The following is a 23,629-nucleotide window of genomic DNA, read 5'->3' as shown; positions in this document are numbered from 1 at the left end:
GTCCTGGCCAAAAAAGCTTGGCCACACAACAGACCTAGTTGTGCTTAGAGTACAGACGTGTGTGATAATGGTGGCTGCTCGTATCTGGGTGTTAACCTGGCCCAGCGCATGGCCCCAGCGTTACCTGCCCATGCTCTGGAGTCTCACTGCTGATGTGCTCAGGTGCTTCAGTTTTAATAATTCAATAATTATCCCCATTTGTCAGATAGTACTGAATCCTGCATTATATAATTTTTATATTAAGGCACCAGGATAAATAAGTAATATCACCACAAAAAATAAGAACAGAAAACACCAACTGTGGCTGAAAATACAAAATGATAAAGCCTTATTAGTTGCTTTAAAAGGGGCCTTTTCTCTTTTTTTCTCCTGGTTTATTTAGTAGTAATCTGGAAGCTGCCTCTGCTAAAGAAGTGATGGATTATTGACAGTTACCCATGGTTCTGTGATGCATCAAGCACTTGGAAATACCAAGAACTAAGAAACAATCCTGGAAACTGAATTTTAGCTCCATTATCTACTCTCTAAACAGTAATCGGATGGGGCTTCAGAAATCATCTAGGGGTGCCTGGATGGCTCAATAGGTTAAGTGTCTGACTCTTGGTTTCAGCTCAGGTCACGATCTCAACTGTTTGTGAGTTTCAGCCCTGCATTGGGTTCTGCGCTGACAACACAGAGCCTGCTTTGGATTCTCTCTCTCCCTTTCTCTCTGCCCCTCCTCTGCTCATGCTCCCTCTCCCTCTCCCTGCCTCTCTCCTCTCTCTCTCTCTCTCTCTCTCTCTCTCAAAATAAATAAACTTAAAAAAAAAAAAGAAACCATCTAATGAGGAAATAGTTACTAAATACACACCATCATTTCTCCAAGGGCCTTGAGTGCTGTTAGCATGGTGAATGCCAAGTATGAAAGTACTTGCATGCTTTAGCCAAAGTTCCCTGGGATATGTGACACTGTACATGATTTTCACAAGCATAATAATTTTGCTACACATTTATTTTTTGGTTATTATTACTTCTTTATGACTTTTCCCCTTACTGAAGAAAACAGTTTCCTTTCTCCAAAGAGCTGGAAATGTATTGGCTTGGCTAATTGTGGAAACAAATAGCAAGGTACAATTTAAAGCCATTTGAAAAGGTTAGTGATGGGTTTTGTCACATGCATAGAAAGCCCATACACCATCCAAGAGAAGGGATCTGATGATATGTAACCAGACTGACCAAAGCTCCTTCTACCAGGTAGAAAGAAGAAACAACAAAGAGATAAAAGATAGCTAAAGAGAAAATGCTGCACACACCTTTCCTCTGTTTACTAAATACATGTTCTTTTAAGAAGTGGAAGGGAGAAAAGAGATCTCACTTTTATTTTGTCATCCATTTTTAAAATATGTATTGAATTAGTATATACATTAGGAAAGGGCATATATCAAAAACTCACTGATCCCATTAGCAATTGCACCAAGAACCATAAAACACCTAGGAATAAACCTAACCAAAGATGTAAAAAATCTGTATGCTGAAACCTATAGAAAGCTTACAAAAGAAATTGAAGAAGACACAAAGAAATGGATAAACATTCCATGCTCATGGATTGGAAGAATAAATATTGTTAAAATGTCAATACTACCCAAAGCAATCTATACATTCAGTGCAATCCCAATAAAAATTGCACCAGCATTCTTCTCAAAGCTGGAACAAGCAATCCTAAAATTTGTATGTATTTTTTACACAGTAAACACACTGGTGCTAAATGCCACTGAATTGTTCACTTTAAAATGGTTAATTCTACATTAATATGAATTTCATTAAAAAAAGCAGCAGCAGGAGAATTCAACAAGCCACCTACAGAGCTCCCTTGATCTGCCTTTTTATTAGAAAAATCTGAATGAAATTGCTGGGGCCATGTCTACTCTGACCAGTGACCAGCGGAGTTATGAGAGTTCAGCTTGTTCCATGTACCTCCGCAATACTCGCTATTGTACAGCTTTTTCATTCAGTCGTTTTTGGTGGGTGGGTAGTAGTATTTTATTGAAGCTTTAATTTTCATTTCCTAGATGACTAAGTGACCTTTTCATATGTTTATCAGTCATTTTGAATTTTTATAATTATGTGTTAGAGATCCTTTTTTTTTTTTCGTTAGTAGAATTTCTGTGAGGGTGATCATTTCTCTTTCATTCCCCAAACATACCCCAGTTCCAGAAACAAGGAATTTGTCTTCCTCCTTTTTCTCCCCTCCCCACTATAGCAAAAGGCACACTGCCCTCAGTAGTGGCCAAGAGCCCTGTATGTCTAGGTTTACCCTTTTCTCCTCTTGTGGGATGTCTGCAGGTTGCATTTGAGCTGAAGGACTTCTCAGGCCCTTGCTGTTTGGTTGGGGATATGCTTAGAAAGAAGTACAAAGACTGGCTGGTTCAGGGAGCCTTCATGACTTCTTGACAGTGCCACATGGCAAGGACAGGGAGAGGGAGGTGGTGGAGGAAGACGGCTGGCTCCCCTGACCTGTGGAGGTGCAGTGCTGCCTGACTTGTACAGAAATGCCAAAACCTGGGCACAGAGGTAATCACAACGTGAATGTCATTACTTGCTGCTGCTGTTGTTCTGTCTCACTGGCAGGGTTTTTAATGCCCATAAGCTGCCTGCATACATTAATTAATTAATTTGTTAATTTCTTCTTTATTTCACCCAGTAAGTATCATTGACCTCTTGCTACATCTTCAACCTTGGAGATAAAACACCAATAAAGCACCTGCCTTCTAAGAGATTTAAAAAAACAGTAAAAATATAATGCAATATCATGAAATTAGAGATACCCTGGAGAAGAATGAAGTGGGGAGCAGGGAAAGAAGGGACAGGATAGAGAATGGTGGCAGCAGATGGTGGGGGAGGTCTTTGTGAACACAACATTTGAGCAAAGAGCTGAACCAAGTGAGGGAGTATCCATGTGTCCATTTCATGGAAGAGTATCCGGGTACAAGGAACAACAATTCAGAAGCCTGAGCCAGGAATGTGCTTTCCTTGGAGGGACAGCACAGAGGCCAGTGTGGCTGGAGCATCATATGCAAGGGTCACAGAGATCAGAGGCCTGGTTAGGTCCTCATGGTCCTTGGTAAGGAATTTGGATTTTGCTTAAGTGAAAGAGGAAGGCAGTATAGGGCTTTGGGCCAGGAAAAACATGAGCTGATTAGGGTTTTTAAAGGATAATCCTACTTGCATCATGGAAAAGAAGCCATCAGACTCCTTGGCTCTGGCCACACCTGCCCCACTCCAAGCTGACCTTTTCCCCAGACCATCAGGGACTTCAAGAGACAGCTTTGCCCCCTTTGCCCCACTTAACTTCTACATCTGCCAGCTTGGCCTTGTGTGTCATTGCTCCTGCTTCAACTTTCTGCTTTTGAGTCTTTGTCCTCTATATCCACACCCTGGTGGTGGGAGTATCCCAGGGAAGAGCTAGGGGCAGGACCCACTAAAGGAGAGCTGACAACTCCTTCAGCACCCCTCTGTGCCCTCTACATCCTGCTGTCTTGGAGGGAAGAGGAGCAAGATTGAAATATGCGCTCAATGTTGTGGGGGCTTAAAATCCACCTGGTCCTTCTCCCTGCCGCCATTCCAGGTGCATTTCTGAGGTATGTTGTAGGCTGCGTGAAAGCTGCACTAATGGTGTTTTCTGTTAACCAGCCCAGGACACTCATTGTTGAGCACCTCCTATGGACACACGAGGGGTGTGAGGCCTCTGGAGACACTGGTTTGATGTTTGCTTCTCGGCACCTTTAATTATAACAGAATCCTCCTTATTTTTCAGAACTCGTTGCTATGCTCTTGATCTGGTGTCCTGTGTCTCCTGCTCTATAGATGCACACAGCATACACACACACTCACATGTGAGCACTGACACCCTGTTACATTGATAGCAGATACACAGATTGGAAATATTGGTCAGCATTCATAAGTCAAAGTACTTCAGTTCCAAGAGCAGCAGGGTGGGGATGGAGGCTACCACCCCCCCCCCACCAGCCTAGCATTCCTGACACAAACAGCTGTAATTGTGTCATAGCAACAGCCTTTCCAACATGTGGGTCAGAGTCACATCTATGCTGCATTAAAATAACCCTGTGGTCTGTCCGCTTCTTTCAACATGAGTGACTTATGGGAACCTGGATTGAAGAGGAAGGTAGGGAAATGTGTGCCAGGCATGAAGGAAAATGGCTAAAAAAATGATTAAAATTATGTATATCTCTTTGCCTTCTAAAAATAACTCAGATAAACCTGAATAAAATCCAGCTTCTCCACTTAGAAGAGATATGGCCAAATGAAGTGAATGCTTATCCCAAACCTCCATAAACACTTAGAAAATTGTGATTAGTTCTTCAGAGACCACAAGCCTCCTGTCTTGGATGTGCCGTCTTCCCCTAGCTCACCATTATGGGACATAAAGCTAAGGTACCCAAAGTGACCTGTGACCTGATGTGGTCTAGTGGTTATATTCCCTTCAGCTTTGTTTATAACCTTGTTACCATCCGCTATGAAATGATACCAAGTGGGTTTCATTGAAACCAAACATTTTTTCACTTCATGTATCCTTCTGTCAGATTTTTATTTCAAAATATTACAGTCTAAGTTAAAACATTTGCATGGGTGTGTTCAGTTGCTGAAAATGTAACTTGTGATATGTGTGCTTTACATTATACCTCAATAAAAAAATTTAAAATTACAGCCCAAATCCCTTTTTTTCTTTATTTTAAAGCCCCTTACCCATTTAGTCCATACCCCCTCCCACAACCCCTCCAGCAACCCTCTGTTTGTTCTCTATATTTAAGAGTCTCTTATGTTTTGTCCCCCTCCCTGTTTTTATATTATTTTTGCTTCCCTTCCCTTATGTTCATCTGTTTTGTATCTTAAAGTCCTCATATGAGTGAAGTCATATGATATTTGTCTTTCTCTGACTAATTTCTGTCAGCATAATACCCTCTAGTTCCATCCACGTAGTTGCAAATGGCAAGATTTCATTCTTTTTTGATTGCCGAATAATACTCCATTGTATGTATACCACATCTTCTTTATCCATTCATCCATCGATGGACATTTGCAGCCCAAATCCCTTTTAAGCTTTATTTCATCTTATGGTTTACAAACTTCACGGGAAGTTTTTAAAATATTTTTTCAAAGTTTATTCTGAGAGAGAGAGAAAGAGCAGGAGAGCATGCATGTATGTGCACAAGCTTGAGGAGGGTCAGAGAGAGAGGGGAGAGAATTCTAAGCAGGCTCCATGCTGTCAACCCAGAGCTGGAGCTCAGTCTCACAAATCATGAAATCATAACCTGAGCTGAAATTGAGTCAGATGCTTAATCAACTGAGCCACCCAGGCACCCCCAGGGGAAGTTTTTTTTAATGTTTTCCAGAAAGGAAAGAAAGAAATATTAAAAGCAAAAAATGACCTTTTCTCCATCCCCCTGACAAGTGTGACTTTGGTCGTGGAGGGCGTTTTGCCATCTGGGCCGGCCAGAGCAGTCAGAGCAGTGAGTGTGGGCAGTGAAGGGACTGCTCCATGCGAGGACCAGTGGGCTGCATGAAACAAGACAGGGACATGAGGTGGGACTGAGGCAGCCTTTTGAGAATTTCTTTTCTGTGATGTCGTGAATGGGAAGTGCTTCCCCTCTTTAGAACTGAAATAGACTCATCTGGCAGCGCTTTTCTCCTCAGAGGATGTGACGTAGTGGGTTTTGGTTCATTATACAACCAAGGAGTTTACAAGAAGTTGGCTGTGCCAGAGATTGCAGTCTCTTGGCACAGGGCAGGGAGGTGCAGGCTGTAGGCTCCTATACTACCTCTCTCTTCAGATATTCTGCCTCCTCCCTCTAGTGACAGTGTTTTTGTGACTCCGTTGTGAAGCTTTCAGAAAATTGGCAACAGAGTGGATCCCTGGGCTGCAAGAGGGGTTTAGTTGGACATATTGGGTGGCCAGCCAGTCTCTATTCCCTTTCATGAGAAAAAGGCTCACTCTGGGGCCATCTAGACCCATTATGAAAAAGGCATATAGATGTTTGACCTGCTACATACCATGCAGGGTCCTTTGTAGTTAATGAGGAGGGGTTGAGATGTGCTATATTTCTATGGTACTGTTTTGTACATAATTTATTATAAACGTCTACGTGTAAGGCAACTGGGATAATGAAAACATCCCGAGAATTATCTTTTCTGTATGTAGCACATAACCTCTGGGACCTAAGTCTAGTGGCTGGTGGTCACTGGCTCTGTCACTGAGTATATCTACTTGTGTATGTGTGTCCAGCTTAACAGAGACTTTTGGAGAGACGCCCTGAGACAGACACATGTAAAGTTGAATGACAGTAAATTTGACCTACTGCTTTTTAAGATACTTTATATGTTTCAAGTAATTAATAGCTGGTACCATTGAATCCAACTTGTGTCTCTTTCCTTTAAAGATAGGTAGTGTTGGTAAGTGTAATTTAGTAGCCCATAGTCAACAATGCTAACATTTGATTTATAGCAAAAGAAGCACCTGAGTGTAGTAAGGATATTTGTATATAAGCAATAATAAGGTTAATGTCAGGTGGCCCATCACTGGGTTTTATACATACTTTACAGACAAAGCATAAGATCTAGAACTAGAGGCCCAGAAAATAGATCTCTTCTTTTTCCACCTATTACTTTTCCCACTAAGCCACAGTGTGAAAGTCTGTACCTTGTCATGCCCAAGTTTTGCACATGGGTGCTGTCAGATCACTGAATTTGTAGAACTCCACAGAGGCTTGCATTGATCACTAAAGGAGAAGTAAAGGTGTTTCCATCATCAGCTTATGAATGGAGATTAAACTTGCTTCATTATATCTAACACTGTAATGCTGTATTTTATAAATATAATTAACACAGATATAGATTATTTGTGTTGTTTTTATATAGTTTTTGTGCCCCTCCCAACCCAGATTCACTGCTGATCCAGAACAGAGTTGGTATAGGTAGATAGGCATCTAGGCAGGAGTTGAAAATGCTCTAAGACCCATGCCACCATTGGCCAGTCTGGCCAGAAACAGGTCATGTTTATCCCTTGAATGGTTGGGAAGGGCTTGAGACTATGAGGTGATACTCCAAGGGCTTAGAAATACAGAGGTACACATGCGAGTGACCTGCTTGCTGTCAGGCTTCTCCACAGTCCAATCATTCAGGAAGGTGAACCTTGGTATTTCTCCTCCATGTTCTGGACTCTTCATGGAATCATTCCTTTCTGAGAGACTTCCCTTTAGTTCCAAGTTGCCTTTGCCTGAGGTGACATCCTTTGGCTGCCTAGGATTTTGCTTATTTCTTTGACTTGCTATAAAGGTAAAAATCATGTGAAATGATTATTTTATTTAGTATAACAAAAGTAGTTATCCCTTCCCTCTGTGTCCTAGTCCCAATTTGCTCTTGTTCATTCACTCTTGTCATCTGTCAAGAAGAAGGAGTTCCTTAGCAAATGCCTCTCTTTAGGCCCAACAGGACAGTCCACCTCCCTGAAGAGGACACAGTCTGGCTAAGGGACATTGTCTGGCCTTACCTAGCAGTGGGGTCTCCACAGACTGGGGCAGCCTTGGGGAAGGTGTCCCATGCCCTAGATCTTTTCCAGAGAGATCTTGAGTGTGATACACTGAACCTGTTCTGAGCCCCTGTGCACAGAGCCCACCAGAGCTGGGTGTATACCCAGAATCCTCATGCTGAACATGCCCTACAGGGGTCTCACTGCTCCCCCAGAAGACTGAGACTCCCTGGCTGATGCTGATGTACCTGGGCTGTCTGGGTGCCCTGTGGGAGCACCAGGTCAGGCCATAGCCCCACCCAATGCCCCCCGCCCCTGCTGCTGTTTCTGAATGTCTTTTCCCTAGCAAAATGGTATGATAGAGGAGAATCTAAGACATGACCCCTGTCTTCTAAATAGCTTGCCATGTTGCTCACAATCGATACATTCAACTGTTTCCAATAATTTTAGAGCCATTTTCTACAAGCCTACCAATGCTGGAATGTGCATGCCCTTCATTTGGAGGCTCATCCTGACAGTCTGGTCTTTTTAATTATTTGAGTCTTCCTTGTTTTGTTTTGCACAAAAGCGTAGTTCTATGTAAAATATCGTAAGTTCCTTTTTACATTTTTGTTAGACCACAGAATCAGCTTTTAGAGCTAGAAAAAATTTAAAAATTATGAGAGAAATCTGGATCTTGGAAGTATTAGTCATTAAAGATAATTTATGTAAAAACAAATAATATCGTTTTTCCTCCTTTTGCACTGTATGCCCCCTACTGCTTCTGGCTATGGTATCCCTAATGTTCTGAGAAAAAGAGGTATTATTAGTTGGGAATTGCTTTGAATACTTTGGAAATATTTTCCAATATTTGAACAGTATCCTTTCATTAAATCATAGAACACTCTGCCTGGCTCATAATATAAGAGCTTTTCTTCTTTCAGCAAGAAACAGAGGGAGGCCAAGATTCAATGTTTTTCTCTTTGCTGCACCAGGAAATCCCAGCGTAGTGCTCAGAGCAGAATGTAGTTTCTTTACTTTGTCCATCGGTGGGCCCCTCTATTTTAGACAAAAAGAATACACAGAGTAGGCCGAGGGTGGCAGAAGTAAAAGCCTCAGTCGTGCCTACCTATGCCCCTGGCCCCTGCCCCCTGTGGTCCTTAGGAAGAAGAATGCTTGTTAGCTTGGGCCTCTCCTTCAACCCCTGTTGGGCCCTTGCTTCCTCCTTACCCATGTGCTGGAGAATGCGAGAGGTCCCTGCTTCCCGAGAATGTGCTGGCAGTGCCCTGCTGTACAGAGGCAGACACGCTGATGACCCTAGACATAGTAGCTGCCATGCTATTGTCTTCAGATGTGGAGTGGCTACCTGGAGGCCATCTTCCCTGTGTTTGGAGGACAGTTGACTGCAAACTTTACCTAGCAACAAAAAGAGCTGGAGTCAGGCAGGGAGAAGAAGTGAGATGGTTGTTATTAATCATGCTGAGATGATGCATTGTGGTTTAAAAATGGAAAAGGAAGGGACAGATTAAATATTGACATTTACTGTATTCCCACTGTGGTCACTTTTGGTTTGTCTGACACGAAAACATATATTCACTGAAAGGGGAAATAAAATCTTTAACTTCTGCTCCAAGAGGCTTCAGTTAAAAAAAAGAGAAAGAGCTTAATATGATTAATTTCCAGCCTGGCCTCAGTTGAAGAGTTTGGTTATTAAAGTCTGTAAAAGCTTTTTCTTAGGTCCACTGAAACAAATTCTATCTTAAGACTTCTCTCAAGTCGATGTCCGAGTTTTATAAAGCAAGTAAAATAAATCTTCTCTTATACTGCATGTTGACAGTATGCCTATACTATAGAAATATACATTAAATAAATGACATTTATAGTGGAAACTTGAAGAAAATATGTAACCTGTAAGAAGTTTGGGTGTCCCCCTACCACTGCCTCCCAGGATATAGGTCTTATCAGTGAATTATTAAGTGATTGTTAAACAAGTCTTGTAAAATGTTAATTTGTAATTCAGTTGTTTTCTCTCTGTACATATTGTCCTTCAAGGCCACTTTTTCCTGTTGTTACAATAGTGAGAATGAACCTAATGGACTAATATTCACTTGGCCCTAGTATCCTTGGCCTCCTGGCACAGTGGTTAGGTGGCTTTTAAGGTCTTATTTGGCATCCATTTTCAAGTTTGCCAAGGTTTCAGTGAGTAAATCATTGTCTGACAAAATGACCTTTGAATGCAAATGTGTGGGACTTTTCAGAAGGACTCAAGTGGTGGGATTCTGAGGAAAGACTATTAAATTTCCAATCTACTTCCATAAATACAGAGTTTTGTCATAGAACAGAAATTACAAATTAGAAATCTCATGGCCTCATTCTGTAAATTGGGAAACAGTTCAATTCCAGTGTCAAAATGGTGGGCATAGATGGGGGAAAGGAAATATGGAATTGAGAAAGGAATTGAACCCAAATCTCTTTTGTTCTTAGTTGACAAATCTCAGAGTCTAAAATTCTACTGACGAATGAAATTGTAAATGTGTCTCATCTGTTTCTCTAAGCCTGCCTTCAGTCAACAAATGTTTTCTATTCATCAGCCTAAGAAACAGCTTTGGTGCTGTCACTCTTAGTGAGTCCATTTATTTATCTTTTAGAGAAAATACAAGGGCATATTTTTTTCTCCTTTCCTGAAATATGGGATGGTGTTTTTGAAAGGGGGTTGTAATGTGGCTTAGTAGAAAGGAAAGAAATACATCAAAGATTCTTAAATCTTCCCTTAGCTGCCTCTCAGAATTGGGCCAATAACCTTTAGAGTGGCTGAGATAGGTCAAGAATAGGTTAATAAAATTACAAAATCTAGAACAAGAAAAGACCTCCAAGGTCATCTGGCCTAGCCTCTGTCTTTAGGTAATTAAGGTGTTAATTTTGTACTGAGATGACAGCTGAAACTCAAAGGGATTATATGCTCCACCTAGATCACATAGTAAAATCATAAGCACTGTTGTTTTATTAAATTAAGTGAGCTCAAAGATCTCCACTCATCTTCTAGCTTAGTGAGCTTGCCTTTGCCTTCACTGCCAGCCTCTTTGTGGAATTATTTTTCCTATTGATTCCCCCCACCCCCACCCCTGCCTTTTAAGGTCCCTCTTTTAATTCTGTAACAAACCTCAGGTTCTCCCAGCTCTTCTGGCCCCTCTGGACTCCCCTGCTTGGCTTGGAGGAGATCGGCTGTGTCTGGAGGGACAGGAAGAGTTATTATGCAGACGACAGGCACCAGCTGTTCTGCATCGGTACCAGTGAGAACACGAGAGGAAATGAGCACCAGTGGCAGCTTGGAAGATTTAGGTTAAACATAAGGAAATGAATCCTGAGTCCTGAAGACTGTCAGGAACTAGAGTAGATTGTTAAGGAAGATTGTGGAATCTGCTTCTCTGGAAAAACAACAAACACACCTTAAAAATAAGGCAGGCTTGCTGCCCAGAATTATGTTAGAGGGGTCTGCTTGAAGTTAGGGGGTAAACCGGATGACCTCCCATCCTCTCTCTTGATTCTATTAAAAGATTTGCAGGGGATGAGGTTTCCACAGTCAGTAGCACAGTCTAATGCTTAACAAGTCTTTTGTTGAAGATATTAATACCATCTTTTCATCTGACCTAAATCTTTCCTGTGGAAGTTAAGCCAAGCTCCCAGTGGGGATGAAGAGCAGAGGAGATCAGAATTCAACCTTGAAAGTATCCAGTTAAATTTAGAGTGTTTAGAGTTAGGGAGACTCAAGAATCGGCACTGAACTGGGTCGCATCATTCAGTGGTTTCAGAGACGGTTATCACAGAACCTTGACTCTTGGTTTTGGTATTAGAGTCAAAGGCTCCCATAGTTGAGATTAATAAAAGGATTGGGAGGTGGGAGGAAAGGAGTGTGATTTCAAGGTTTGTGGCAATTACCACCAAACCACTGCATTAATGTAAGCCAAAATTAAAACCACATAGTATAAAATGTCATGCTCACACATTTATTTGCTGTAGCAAATCTGAAAGCGGTCAGCTCTACAACCAGCACCTCAGCGAACTTGAAGATAGACAACCAAGTAGCACAAGGATCAGAACCTCTTCATTAATCTTTCAAAATTGTGTTTTTATTAGCTTAACAAAACATAAAAAATGTGCATGTATTCAGGAAATGCAGTAAGATGAATTAATGAGTTTTAAAGCTATAATGTTCAATTAATTAGTAATTTCCATTCAGCCTGTTGCCCGACTCATAATGAACATTCTCCAGTCTAAATAAAATTTAGACTGATTCGCTTTTGGGAATTTTATTTGGCTTCTTTTTATTACAGCTTTAAAAAGGGCCTTTTAGCATTTCTAAAAGGGTGACTACTGCACATTTTCAGCCTTTCTTAATTATTACCATTTTTCAAAAGCAGTTCACTAAGCCCTGTAAGAAGATACAAGTGACTTTCATGTCATAATATCAGGTCAAAGTACATTTGGGGAGCCTTAATTTTCTTGAATGTGACAAAAGTCCCCCCTTTTTGAAGACAGAAGGATGACTTCTGAAAACCAAAGCTACAGTGAGAAGAAATATTTTGTTTAGGGGAGGGAGAACAGGAAACGTCCTTTCAGCTGTCACCGTGGGAAGATGCCCAGGTGAGAATGACATTGAAGAAATCCTTCTGAGCACACACCTTCCCCAGCTGTGGAAAACCTCCATGATCCCCTTTCGTTTTCACCCCCAGTTCTCCTTTCAGTATTACTCTTGGGGCAGGCAGCTCGATGCCCACTCCCATAACAATAGAATACCTTACCACTGTCTCCACTTCCATCTCATCTTCCTGATTAATAGGGAATCTTGGTTTCCCATTTAGAAGCATATATATGTTGTACAAGACTTTGAAATTTGGAAATGTTTAGAATACCTTGAAACTCTTTGCTTATAGAGAGTTGTTTGATCTTTTTTTATAAGTTTATTTATTTTGAGAGAGAGAGAGTGTGCAAGCAGGAGAGGGGCAGAGAGAGGGGAAGAGAGAGAATCCCAATCAGGTTCTGCACTGGTAGTGCAAAGCCTGATGTAGGGCTCCAGCTCATGAACCATGAGATCATGACCTGAGCTGAAACCGACTGAGCCACCCAGGTGCCCTGGGTTGTATGATCTTTAAATAAAAACCATATTATGGGGCACCTGGGTGGCTCAGTTGGTTGGGCGTCTGACTTCAGCTCAGGTCATGATCTCACAGTCCGTGAGTTCAAGTCCCATGTCAGGGTCTGTGCTGTCAGTTCAGAGCCTGGAGCTTGCTTCGGATTCTGTGTCTCCCTCTCTCTCTGCCCCACCCCCACTCACACTCTGTCTCTATCAAAAAATGAATAAACGTTAAAAAAAATAAAAATAAATTTTAAAAAAATCCACATTCAACTAACCTCATGGAGTCACTGTGTGTAGATGTTAGCAGTTAACTGGGTTGGGCTGGCTCTAACCAAGCACGGGAATAGCATCCTTCTGTTTATTTTCTCATCTTTGGTACATTTGAGGAGGTGTCTCCTGATTCCATTCTTCAGAGCTCCTCCTTCCCTATAAGACGATGTAGATGATGTCAGAGTGCAGAGGCGCATCTCTCTTTCCTTGCAGGATGATGTTGGGTTTCAGATGTTGTTTTTTGTTATTCACACAAAATACTGCCTTTATGGTGCCTTTTGCAGAAAGACTTTGCCTTGGCATCATGCTTTCTTGCCCCTTATGGGAATAATACCTGGGAGAGGGAAGCATTATTTTCAACTCTTTGATGAGAGGAGATAAGATTGGTGAAAGTTTGACCATCCCTCGTAGGTGGTCCTTCATGAACCCATGTAAAGTTTGACATTCAGTTGCTGACTAACAGAACACAAGTCCTGTCCTTTCAACTGAATCAAGACTGACGTCAGAGGCCTCATCCAGTAACAACAGGGAAAATTTAAATTAAAGAATCCCTGAGCATTTCAGTAAATCCTTCTATAAGATCATATGCTGTGACATAAATGTGTATTGTTGACAGTAACCACCTAGACAGATCATCAAGGGAACAAGTCATGGGACCTGTTCAGTATCAGCACCAGGGTGCCCATAATTTGTGAGGCCATAAGCAGGTCATCAAAATATAGATGGTGTAGCAAATTTGGATTTTTTTATAAGAAAGAAGAAACCATTAGCAATCTACTACATTTCCAAACATTACAATTATTCGGGTAGCTTGAAGTGGGCTTCAAGCTCCACCTACATACCACCCCCACCCTTCTCACAGACAGGATGAAATGGGGGGAAACCTGAGTACGGTTCCAGATTTACAGCCACTGGGAGAGAGAGTTTGTGCAGTCAGAGTGTGTGAAAGGGATTGCAGATCAGTGCTGTGACCATCATTGTTAGGGGAGCGGAGGTGGGGGGTGCTTACTTTATTTCCTCCTATATCTGCCAATGTGATTTCAGCAAAAAACCCTGATTTTCTATCTTCAATCTTAAACAGGTATGATGGCTAAGTATTAATATTAATGAGCATAATAACAATAATAAAACTGGCAGCAGCATCAAATGAATGTGGTCTCCTGCAGTAGAAATATTTACCCGATGTGTCCTGCCAGTTAGAGAGATTTTGGCATTAAACCTAGACATTACCTCATCCTCCTGGGCAGACAGCCGATTTCGATGCTAAGCAAGTCTGCCGAAGTGAAGAGCTGAGTACCTGCCTGATTAGCTGAGTAGCCTCAGACCCTGGTTGGGAGTGATTTTCTTGAACAGGTCTGTCTGTCTGTCTTGTGTCTTTCTTTCTCTCTGCATAGCTCCATAGGGTTGTCATTGTTTTCAAACTGTGCTGATGTATATTTTTTTAATCTTGAAGGGCACACTGTGAAAAGGTCTGCCAGCCAGGTAGGGAGATACACATAGAAATCTGAAAGGTCAGAATTTGGGGGAAAAGTGAAGTGCCTGTGTATGTGTGTATGTGCACATGTGTGCACACGTGCCCGCACACACACACACACACACACACACACACACACACCCTTACACTTGCTAGCACTCGTGCTCCTCTGTAACATTCAGTCAGGGACCAGGGGACGAAACCCAGTTTTTTTGTTTGTTTTAATTCATGATAAATTCAAGGGACATTCCACAATGATGAAGTTTTTATTTCAGGATGTTTCACAACTAAAATAATATTTTGAAACATTGACATTGTACTAAAAATGTGTTTTTGCTACTTTCAACCTTAGAGAACATAACACTTAAAATTCTTTTATTCTATTGGCGTTAAACCACTTTAATTAGTGGTTTGATCACTAGTGGAAATTAGTGGTCCAGGACAGAGGTTCAGGGTGAGCAAAACAGACAAATATGGGGTTAGAAAGTAAAATCTTTGGGTAATATTGAAAATATTGACAAGGCTTTGAATTGTCACGAAAGTACCAAATGTTCGCTCTGTAAGTTTTCCAAATAGGATATGGGAAACCACTCCACCTTCTCCCCAGATCAGCTTGCCTTATGTTTGCTTTAGCTCTTAACTCAAAGTTTCATACCATACAGGTTTGGGGTTATTACTACTAAGTGAATTAATTTTATCAATTGGTGTCACATCTTCTAAAATTCCTTCCCAGAGCTAAACAGTTTTTGTGTTGGCCCTAATTTTTAACCAGAACTTAGGACTATATTGAGGTACATTTTGTGATAAGTTTTTTCCTAAAATGCTCTTATTTGAGTTTAAGTTGTACTAATTCCTTTATACACTCACAATTGAATACTAATTATTGGCCTATGCATTACCAATTTTTTTAAGTGTGAACTTCATTCTAGCCACCAAGTCATTTAAAAAATGTAATTCTGTAAGTGCTAAGCTCATATGTATACTGTTTTGCTATCTAGTAAATTCTTAGGTATTTGTCAACTCTTTACAGAAAAAATAATGTGTTGAGAAAAAGATAAAGTAGCTTCCTCCTGGTGCAGAATGAGCCAAACTCTGTAACTCTGTTTCCCATGTACTCTCAGCCAGCTTGGGCTATGACTGTCCAGAATCCATAGGGACACTGGAACAGGGACTGCCCACTGGGAAAATTGTTTGGGCCAAGCCCAGGAAGGTGATCTGCCTATGAAACAGGCTTTCTGAGTGCTTCTGCCTGGATTTTGACTTTTCCCCAGTGTCCTCAGAGAGTGCAGCCATCTGGGAATCATCAATGGACCAAGCAGCCCTATGTTTGTAGGCTGAGATCCATTCTCATCAGACAATTCACGATGGGCTATTTGGGGAAGGGATTTATTTCCATGTTATAGGTGCTTTGTGTCCAGACAGTTGTAGGTCAGTGGATGCAGCAAATATCTGTGGTAATGGAAGGAATTGGGGGTAAGAAACTTTGGAGAATGAAGGGTGACAGCAGGGTTTGTTGTAGAAATCAAGATTATATATTTGTATTAATATGAACATAAGGTACTGATGGCATTACATGGAGTTTTAAGTTTTGACTGTGCATGAGTGGTATCTCTTACGGTTTATTTATGGCCACAATCAACTGATGATATGTGATAAAAATGTTTATAATTTATATCCTGAAAGTGGAGATTGATACTAAGAGTATTTTTTAAAAGTTCTGAAGCTTTGAAATTTTTTTAAGTTTTTATTTTAATTCCAGTTAGTTAACTTAGAATGTTGTGTTAGTTTCACGTGTACAATAAAGTGATTCAACACTTCTATACATCACCTTGTGTTCATCAACACAAGGGTAATTTTTTCAATGTTTTTATTTTTGAGGGCGAGAGAGAGGCAAATTACAAGCAGGGGAGGGGCAGAGGGAGAGGGGGACACAGAATCTGAAGCAGGATCTAGGCTCTGAGCTGTCAGCACAGAGCCCAACACGGGGCTCAAACCTATGAACCGCGAGATCCATGACCTGAGCTGAACGAAGTCAGACGCTTATCCAACTGAGCCACCTAGGTGCCCCAAAGGGTATTTTTTTTTTAGAGCTTATTTTACTCTATGCCTTTTTTCCTTCAGTTACATGGAAGATGGCCCTAAATACTATTATCAATGGTATCATTGAAAAATGCAGCTTTTTGTGCTCAAGTAACATTTCTATTCTGTGCAGCCTTTGAAAATCCTTTCCACAGATAGTTGGCAGTCTGCCATCGTTTCCAACAGACAACACGTTTCCTCACCACCAGGTACCAGAACAAGTACTGTGACATGTATGGGGTTCCCTGTCTTAAGTAAAAGTACCCTACATACTTTAAATGGGAATTGGAATTTTTAAAAATCTTCTTTTGCTACTTTAATATCAGATAAGGGAAACAGATAAGAAAAGGAAAGAGGAAAAAGGATCAGAAGGGAACTTCCTCACTATAAAAGAGGTCTGTATGTTTTAGCAGCTCAATATAAAATAACCACAGGTATGGGAAGTGCAAGCATAGATGTGCTACAGAAGACCCAGACAAGCAAAGCATGTGTGCAGTATGAACAAGGCATGTTCTGAAGTGAATTTTGTTTTATTCTGGAAGGCTGTTGTAAGCTGTACATCAGGCAGAAGTGAGAAAGGAAAGACCAAGACCATGGTTTTAAAGAAGAGTATCTATTGTCTTTAAATGAACAATTGCACACTCAAGGATAAATAAGTAATAAAGAATACAACTTTTCTCCTCTGCAAAAGGCAAGAGTGTGAGTTAAGATTGATCTGGTCATTGGTTAATAGTCCTGTGCCAACCTTCCCACAAAGATAGCCCTGTTACTTGCCATTGCTGTTTATGATGGATTCTGATGTGGGACTATCCCTCCTTTGTAAGAGATACCACCCTTCCCACCAGAGGACCTAGATGGGTTGTGGAGGGGTGGGCAGAGAAGGTGGCTTGGAGTCAGAAGAACTGGCTTGGTTCTGCCATGTGGCTTGGAGAAGTCACTTGATTCCTGTCTCACAGGGTTATCATGATGGCTTATAGTATAATCCCTGGCACACTCTGAGGACTCCCAAGATATGATGGTTGCTTCTGAATATAGAGATGTAATAATGTCTTTCACTTCCCTTAGGTTTTAGGAGCTGGTCACCCATATGCTAAGTCTCAGCTTCTACCAACATTTAAAAGGAGATTTTTTTTTAGGTTAGCTGTACTAATAATCATGGGGAAAATTACAGTGACTTCTTGACCTTTAAGCATTTTTGGTCAAAACATTAAACATTCTCTTATTATCAATTATAAATGTATAAGGAAATGACAAATGGTAGTAAAACTAGTATTTATCATATTATAATTTAAAACATTAGAAACATTGAGAATTAAACTGTTCTTTTTTAAAAAAAATTTTTTTTAATGTTTATATTTGAGAGAGAGAGAGAGAGAGAGAGAGCAGAGAGATTGGGGTCACAGAATCCAAAGCAGGTTCCAGGCTCTGAGCTGTCAGCACAGAGCACGATGCAGGGCTCGAACTCATGGAGTCACGAGATCATGACCTGAGCCAAAGTCAGATGCTTAACCGACTGAGCCACCCAGGTGCCCCTAAACTATTCTGTTTCTTTGTAAAATGTATTAAGAGTAGTTTGAACAGAGTCTGCTGTCTCCTTTCTGTCCTATAACTTATGATAGGAAACAAGCATTTTTCCTGTGCCCTGATGGATTGTCATACTCCTTTCTTAGTTTGGACCAGCTTCCAACATTTTACCCTTTGTGTTTTCAATGTTGTGAAATATATCTGAGGGTTCTTTTAGTGTAAATTTTTTTGGGTCCCATCATCTCTCCTGGGTCAGCTTTCTCCTTTTTGTCACAACTACTTTCCTCCTTTATGTCGATAGGCTTGCCTTCACTGAGTTTTTCTAGCTGCATATCATACGTCTAGAGCAGCATTGGAGGATCACTCTTCCCACATCAGCTATTTCTTCTATACCTCCAGTTATGATAGATTCAAATTTCTCAGCAGTATCACTTTGCATTTCTTTTTATCTTTGTTGGCTGCTTCTCTCTTCTGATTACCCATTTTTGTAAAATGGCATGTATGTACCCCTGGGACACAGGATACAACATAACTACAGTCTTTGCTGTTTATGTGTAAATAACAGCTGTGTGGTGACCAATCACTAGCAGATTTTGAAGGAAGTGATGTGATTGGTTACTGATCATGATGCTCACGCTGTTATTTACATAGTGATTTGTGGACTAAAGAGCTAGCTGTAGAGTTGTACTCTATGCAATTACTCATAGTCCGTATACTCTGATAATTGAAATTTGAACTGTGTTGCTTAGGGATGGTGTTATTTAAAGTATGGTAATTGACTTTTTTTTTCACATCTGAACTGTGTATAAAGCAAGGATAGCCTGTACTCACATCTTGAACAGACCTGGTAATATGTTTCATAGGAATAGGAATCGTGACTTATAGTTAAAACTAGAACAGTAAAATCTAGTAATCAGCTGGAAGACTTTTTGCATGGGTCTCAGTTTTCCCTGCTGTAAAAGCCTGGATGACTTTACAATGTCTCTTCCAGCTCTAAAATAATTTGATTGTATAGTATAGGGGCACTTTAGAAAGACTTCAAAACAAAATGATATAAAGATGGTTCAAGGTTGGAAGAGGAGACCTCTGGGGAAAGGTTATGACAACTGGGTTAGCGTTCCTGACATATAGTGACAGGTTGCAGCATCTTGTGAGATTCGCACCCAGAGCCTGGTGAGTACCTCTCCATCTCCATAACTGAGAGTGGGAGCTGCAGCCTAAAGGACGAGGGAAATACAGCTTGAAGCGATCATAGGATTAATGTGGTCTGTATGAGGAATAAGAGGGAAAAAAACAGGGAAAATGTATAGATGTAGTGCTGAAGGGGTCATTTCATATACTTGGGAAACAAGATTGAAGTTAGGTCCTCCAAATAAGAGCTAACACACTGAGATTAGGGAAATGGAAATAATTTCTGAGAGGAAAGGTCCTTTGAGCCTGGAATGGGTTACCCATGGAAACTGTCAGTCTTGTGTCGCTTGTGTCTTTACAAAAAGGATCTGTGAGGAATGGCCTGAGTGTAGCCCAAGGAACAAAGAGGAAAAAACTGGGTAGGTTCAGAAGGCCTCTTCTCCACTGTGCTTTTTAATCCTGTTCCTGAAAAGAGAAAGCAGAATATTCTCAAAAATAATCACACAGCTAGCAGTTCACTCCAAAATGGGCATGCTTTTCAAAAATTATAGATAAGGAAAATATGTATCATGAATGCTGTGACCTCCTGAGGGGGAAGATTTTCCTAGAGAACTGACTTGGAAATTTTGGGATGGGAAAGTGGGTGACTGGTTTTGACCTGCTGATATGAAAGACTTATAGCATCAGTATAGTTGCCATAACACCATCCAACAGTATTTCTCTCTTTTTAAACATGCTGTATTAGGAAGTGTTGGCTCTCAAGAGTAAAAACACCTAACCTAAAACAAAGAAAAGACCTTAGCCTCCCTTTTATTTGCTTGACTTGACTCCCCCAAATCAGAGTATATTAGGAACTGCCCCAAATAATCTGTTTTTACTGTCATTGGCACTGGGAAAGATGTTCCAGAGACTTCATGATATAAAACATCTGGAGTATACATTATTGTGACTGCTTATGCATTTAGTTGAAGACATTTCTTGGGTGTTGAAGTTAAATTTATAACAAGGAGTACTTTCACTGCTTCTCACTAAAGTTCTTTGGATTCTCTTCTACCAGTCATTGTGTTTATCTAAGATGGTTTGGAAGGCAAACTGTAGTGTTTTGTTTTTAAATGTGATTTGCTTCTGTTTCTTTTGATGATTGTCTCTTACATTGGACTTCTAGGATGAATATAGACTTAATAAAGAAATGTGTCTATATTTTAGCTATACCACTTTTTAAAAGTTTATTTATTTTTGAGAGAGAGAGAGTGCAAGCAAGTGTCTGAGTGGGGGAGGGGCAGAGAGAGAGAGGGAGAGAGAGAATCCCAAGCAGGCTCTGCACAGTCAGCATGGGGCTTGGTCTCACAAACCATGAGATCATGACTTGACCCTAAATGGAAAGTCAGATGCTTAACTGACTGAGCCACCCAAGTATCTCTAACTATATCATTTTTTAACCCCTCAGCTGTACATCTTTTGTGGCATGAACTACCTGACTAAAATAAGGACTGTCCTCTAGAGTCACAATATAGGATTGATCTTTTTAGATCCCTGTGTACTTAATAGTTGCCTAATCACCCATGGCCTTGTTTCCTATGAATAACTTTGTAAGAAAATATTCTGAAACAGGAATGTTCTACACAGGTTTTGTAAGGCACTTACCATGAGCTTCTGGAGTAGGAAAGGTAGGGTGCTCACAATTTTGATGCTGGGTTCCTTTCAAATGTTGATGCTTTTGAATGTGTGTTATGTCCCTAATAGGATTGCTGCTTTTGTCGTTTACATGCTGGATTCATACTTCTTTAGATTCACTGACTAATTTTATGTAGTTCATAGTTACGGTGTTAAAGTGCCTTGATTAATTCTTGCTTGAACAGTCTTAGAAAACTAATGACTACGGCATTTAACTTGAGAAAATTGGAGATTGATTTTTCCTAGTATTCTGCCTCCTTCCACTTCTAGTTAGCCATAACTTCATCTTTAATTTAATTTTAAATTTTCCATCTATTTTTTGAGGGTTAATTAGGTTCAAATACTGTCCTGGGTATTATAAGTCAAATTCTCATTGACTATAATATTTTGGAGTGTCAAATTTTGCTTGAAGATAACTTTGACAACATAGAGTACTTGCCACAAATACTGAAAAATAAAATTCTTTTGACCTACATATTACCCTTGGGAAAATATCCTATCTTCTCTCACTGCATTTGGACCTCAGAGATTGTGCTCTGAGTTATCAGGTGATGAGAGAAGTGGCTCCTATTTGACTATAGACACTAGTTGCCCAGCAGCAATTCTTTAAACTAATGAGGACCTAAACTGCCCAGAGGGTCTCCTTAGCACCAGAAAAGAATCTTGTAGGGTTTGTAGGCTTGATAAATGTTTATGGTTTGATTAACAAATTATCCCAGTCTGCCCTACATTTTGTGGTTTTTCCGTATAGTCTTGCCTTGTGGTCACAGAGGTGGTCCTGAAGGGACTATGATCTCTGTGCCATTCCTGCTACCATGGTTCTATTCAGCCTGGTACTAGTTTCTGGAATGTAATTTGTAATGCTTCAGAAAGCATGTAGACAGCAGAAGAGTCATATTTTCCACATTATTACTATGAGCTAAACACAAGATCTTTTTGTGGGTGGGCAACTTTTTCCTTCATGAACTTTTTTGCAGTACAGAAATAGTTAAGAAATAAATTACATGCCTCTTTCCCTTTTTTCATTACAGAAAATTGAAACTTCAGGAGCTTCAGATGTTCCTTAGGGGCTGTGGGGGCATTGGGCCCACATTAGCTGATAGATAGCTCAGACTTTCACCTCTCAGCTTTCTGACTATTCTGACTATCAGTTCATGACATCTCAGTTTTCTGTCAGCTTGAAGAACTTTTGCTGAGTTTTGGTTGTTTTTTTTTTTTTTTTTTTTTTGCTGAGTTTTCTTAAGGTCAAGGCCTTAAGCCTTGTTAAGCTTTGATTTTGCTAGAGTAGGTTAAAGGATATTTATAGAATACCTGTCAGACCAAGGTAACAGTGAAGGTGTATCCTAACCTGGCACACAATTAGCTTATCCTTTTAAGTTTGCAACATGTAAGAGAGTTTAGAAGTCCAGTTGATGAAGACTCTCAAAGTCAGAACTTGGAGAAATTGTAGACACATTGGGAATTCACACCAGAAAGTAATGAAGGTTTCTTCAGCTATAAGGCTCACAAGGTGTCATTATGGATAAATGCAGGCAGCTGGGTGCTGAAAAGAGGATGATTCACACAGTGTCAGAGTTATGTCTCTTACCTGCACTGGTTTCACGATTTTCTAAATGGGAAGATTGAGAGATTGTAAATTGCTATTGTATTTCATTTATACCATGTTGCATGTATTAACTTTTACATTTACTTCTAGTAAACCGTATGTAGTTATCATTCCATAATATGGACCCACCTGTTTTCAAAGAGTCCATAATATCTTTGGAGTGCTGAAATCCTGGGTTGAATCCTGATCCATCCATGACCAAGTATGTGACCTATAAAGAGTTAACTTACTTTCTTTTAACCTCAGTGTCTGTATCTATACAATAAGCTAATAAATGGATTTCATTGAATTATGTGGGTATTAAATGAATGCAAATAAGTCACTGAGCTCAGTTTCTCATATATAGTAGTCAACAAATATTAATTCCATTTCCTTTCTCCTTCCCTCCCTTTATGAAGTTCAGACTTAAATATCCCATTCTTGTTTAATTAAACAGATATCTCAGTTAAGTGGGCCTAGCTGCCAGAATAACCCAGATTCTGGGGTACAAAATAGAAATGGAACAGGGCCAGTATGGCCGTGGTATCCCTAATCAAGGATACATAGAATCTTGACTCCACTTTGAGTTAGTGTGTGTGTCATTATGTAAATTCATTTGAAGAAGCTGTGGGTCCACTTAGTACTTTAAATTCTACTTTGAGCAGCAGTGACTCTGAGCCCATTCCAGAATCAAATTTAACCATTGCAGCTTGATGCTCTCAGTGCATGCATCAGCCCAGAGATGAAACCCAGGCCTATGTTGCTGTCACAACCTCTTCCAGTTTCCCAGTGAGCAGGTTAGTTCCAGGTTCAATCTCCCTGTTCGAATCTGCCTCATCTTGCTGTTTATAGAGGAGCGGGATAAAAAGGCTCTTCCAAGCAGCAAAATATAACATTGCTGTGTGCTGTAATTGGAAGGCATGTTAGCCAAAACCTCGTTTTTTTCTCCCGTTACTACTATGGGCGCAGCACTGACGATGTTTTAGTGGGTGGGCAACTTTTCTTTTCATGGACATTTTTTGTGATGTTTGAATAGTTAGGAAGTGGGGCGCCTGGGTAGTTCAGTCGGTTAAGCATCAGACTTCTGCTCAGATCAGCTCATGAGTTCAAGTCCCACATCCGGCTCTGTGCTGACAGCTCAGAGCCTGGAGCCTGCTTCAGATTCTGTCTCTTGCTCCTCTCTCTGCCCCTCCCCTGCTCACACTCTCTCTCTCTCTCTCTCAAAAATAAATAAACGTTAAAAAAAATTTTAAGGGG

At 40.5% G+C, this 23,629-nt stretch overlaps 1 protein-coding gene across 4 annotated transcripts in view; it reads left to right on the top strand.

The window, feature by feature from the left end:
- Positions 1 to 23,629, top strand: part of LDLRAD4 (low density lipoprotein receptor class A domain containing 4) — a 180,125-nt gene that overhangs the window by 23,325 nt on the left and 133,171 nt on the right. For 3 of the 4 annotated variants that reach the window (XM_042910181.1, XM_042910177.1, XM_042910178.1), the window contains exon 1: positions 22,469 to 22,595. The exons of the other annotated variant lie outside the window; for it this stretch is intronic. The gene's annotated coding sequence lies outside the window, so the exon portion shown is untranslated. Of the gene's footprint in view, positions 1 to 22,468; positions 22,596 to 23,629 lie in introns of those variants that run through there. 4 annotated transcript variants of the gene reach the window in all.

This window comes from Panthera leo, chromosome D3, assembly GCF_018350215.1.
Source record: "Panthera leo isolate Ple1 chromosome D3, P.leo_Ple1_pat1.1, whole genome shotgun sequence".
Lineage (NCBI taxonomy): Eukaryota > Metazoa > Chordata > Mammalia > Carnivora > Felidae > Panthera > Panthera leo.
The sequence above is the reverse complement of the archived record's forward strand: the minus strand, read 5'-3'. Positions and strand labels throughout refer to the sequence as shown.